This window comes from Plecotus auritus (genome assembly GCF_963455305.1).
Source record: "Plecotus auritus genome assembly, chromosome: 5".
In the NCBI taxonomy this organism is placed as follows: domain Eukaryota; kingdom Metazoa; phylum Chordata; class Mammalia; order Chiroptera; family Vespertilionidae; genus Plecotus; species Plecotus auritus.
In genome coordinates, this window is record NC_137776.1 from 101496634 (window position 1) to 101500232 (window position 3599).

Sequence of the window (3599 nt, forward strand, 5' to 3'; positions counted from 1 at the left end):
AGAACCATAATACCTCTAGAGCACTGTTGAAATACTGAGAATTTGTATTCAAAGAGCTGTGAAAGTTAGGATAGTCTTTAAAATAGTAATCATTCACATTAAAAGGGCTGGTGTAGATGGAAAAATGCTATAGAAACACTTTGCATTAACAATGAAAGCTTGAATTACAAGACAGTAATGAATCAAACTGAGAATTCACAGTGATAGACTAAGGAAATATAGAGTAAGGCTTCATACACTAGAAATACTTGTTCAGAGATCTTTAATATCTGAAGGACACAATTTAGTCACTGGGAAATCGTGATCAAAAAGCTGAGAGGTGAGTGCCATAATGTTTATATTTATTATTCTGTCAAAATGAGTTGGAGTGTTTAAGTTAAACACTTAAATATTTGCCTTCATGGATCGATATAACAGCATGAAAGTATTCAAAACTCTTACGAATCAAAATGATAGTTATTCTAGTGTTCAAAGTAGTAATAATTAAGTTGAAAGATCTCTTATATGCAGGGAATGGCTGTATAAACACGTGGATTTCATAATGAATGAGCTAGAATCTTTATAGAATAGTGAATCAAACTCTGAGAATTCACATTGATAGACAAGGGAAATATTTAGGAATGTGCTTCATATACTAGGAATACAGGATCAAAGAGCTTTTGTATCAGAAGGAAACTGTTTGGTCACTGGGAAATTGTGTTGAAGACCTGAGAACTGAGGTGGATACTGGTTATATTTATAATTTAGTCTAAATGAGTGGTGTTTTTGAAAGAAGTTTGGTTAAACACTTAAACATTTTATCTGATAGGGTCAGATACCCGAATGAAAATTTTAAAACTCACAGGTAAAAATGACTGACTAGGGAAATGTCTAGGAATGTGTCTAAAACACTGAGAATATGTTTGTAGAACATTAATACCTCTAGTGCACTGTGGAAATACTGAGAATTTGTATTCCATGAGCTGTGAAAAGTATGATAGTCTTTAGAATAATAATCACTCACATTAAAAGAGCTGGTATATATGGATAAATGCTGTATAAATACTTGGAATTCACAATGATGGAGCTTGAAAAGGTGGAAAAAAAGTCAATCAAACACAGAATTCACAATGATAGACAAGGGAAATATTTAGGAATGTACTTGCAACACTAGGTATACCTGTTCATAGAGCCATAATATCTGATGGACACTGTTTAATCACTGGGAAATTGTGTTCTAAGAGTAGAGAACTGATTTGGATACTGGTTACATTTATAATTCATTCTCAATGAGTTGGCGTTTTTTAAAGAAGGTTGGTTATACATTTTAACATTCATTTTCTTAGGGCTCATAGTTTAAATAGTTATTTTCATACAGGTGATATGACAGTTTAGAGTAAGGGTTTGGGTTAGGGTTATGGTTAGGGTTATGGCTAGGGTTAGCGTTAAGGTTTGGCTAGGGCTAGTGCTAGTGTTAGGGCTAGGGTTAGGGTTAGGGTTAGGGTTAGGGCTAGGGTTAGGGTGAGGATTAAGGTTAGGAATAGGGTTAGAATTAGCTTTAGGGCTAGGATTAGGGTTAGCTTTAGGGTTAGGGTAGGGCTAAGGTTAGGGCTAGGGTTAGGTTTAGAGTTAGGGTTAGGGTTAGGTTAGGGTTAGGGTTAGGGTTAGGGCTAGGTTTAGGGTTAGGATTAGGGTTAGGGTTATGGCTAGGGCTATGGTTAGGGCTAGGGCTAGGACTAGGGCTAGGGCTAGGGTTAGGGTTAGGTTGAGGGTTAGGTTAGGGTTAGGGTTAGGGTTAGGGTTAGGTTTAAGGTTAGGAATAGGGTTAGGGTTAGGTTTAAGGTTAGGAATAGGGTTAGGGTTAGCTTTAGGGCTAGGATTATGGCTAGGGTTAGGTTTAGGGTTAAGGCTAGCATTAAGGCTTGGGTTAGGGCTAATATTAAGATTAGGATTTTTATTAGGGTTAGGGTCAGGGTTAGGGTTAGGGTTAAGGTTGGGGTTATCTTTAAACATTTGGAAATCTCAATGAATTGGCTTGAATCCCTGGACAAAATGGAATCTAACACTGAGAATTCACGATGATAGACTTGGGAAATATTTAGGAATGTGCTTGAAACACTAAGGATACATATTCATAGAGCCTTAATATTTGAAGTATACTGTTTAATCACTGGCAAATCGTGTTCAACGTGCTGAGAAGAGAATGCCATACTGTTTATACTTATAATTCAGTCCCAATATGTTGGCTTATTTGAAAAAACATTTGTTAAATACTTAAACATTCAAGTTCATAGGGCTCACATACCTGCATGAAAATGTTTAAAGTCTCAGAGCTCAAAATGACAGACCAGGGAAATGTCTAGGAATACTAGACACTTGGTATACGTTTGTGGAACCTTAATGTAGGGCTAGGGCTAGGGCTAGAGTTAGGGTTAGGGTTAGGGCTAGCTTTAGGGTTAGATTTAGGGTTAGGGTTAGGGTTAGGTTAGGGTTCGGGCTATGTTTAGGGTTATGTTTAGGGTTAGGGTTAGGTTAGGGTTAGGGTTAGGGTTAGGGTTAGGTTAGGTTTAGGGTTAGGGCTAGGGTTAGGGTTAGGGCTAGGGTTAGGGTTAGGGCTAGGGCTAGGGTTAGGGTTAGGGTTAGGGTTATTGTTAGGGTTAGGGTTAGGGTTAGGGTTAATGATAGGGTAGGGTTAGAGCTAGGGCTAGGTTTAGGGTTAGAGTTAGGGTTAGGGTTAGAGCTAGGGTTAGGGTTAGGGTTAGGGTTAGGGTTATGGATAGGGTTAAGGCTAGGGTTTGGACTCGGTTTAGGGCTAGTATTATGGTTAGTGATAGGCCTAAGACTAGGGAAATATTTAGAGTAAGGCTTCATACTCTAGAATTACTTGTTCAGAGATCTCAATTATCTGAAGGACACAATTTAGTCACTGGGAAATGTGTTCAAAAAGCTGAGAGGTGAGTGCCATAATGTTTATATTTATTATTCTGTCAAAACGAGTTGGAGTTTTTAAGTTAAACACTTAAATCTTCGCTTTCATGGATCTATATAACAGCATGAAAGTATTCAAAACTCTTAGGAATCAAAATGATAGTTATTCTAGTGTTCAAAGTAGCAATAATTTACGTTGAACGAGCTCTCTTATATAGGGAATGGTTGTATAAACACGTGCATTTCATAAGGAATGAGCTAGTGTCTCTACAGAACAGTGAATCAAACTCTGAGATTTCACATTGATAGACAAGGGTAGTATTTAGGAATGTGCTTCATATACCAGGAATACAGGAAAAAAGAGCTTTTGTATTGGAAGGAAACTGTTTAGTCCCGGGGAAATTGTGTTGAAGACCTGGGAACTGAGGTGGATACTGATCTTTTAAATTCAGTCTAAATGTGTGGCGTTTTTGAAAGAAGGTTGGTTAAATATTTAAACATTCATTTTCATAATGCTCAGATATTTTAAATAGTTATTATCATACAGATGATATGACAGTTTAAGGTTAGGGTTAGAGTTAGGACACAATTTACTCAGTGGAAAATCGTGTTCAAAGAGTTGAGAACTGAGTTGGACACTGGTTATATTTATAATTTAGTCTAAATGCGTTGGCGTTTCCAAAGGTTGGTTA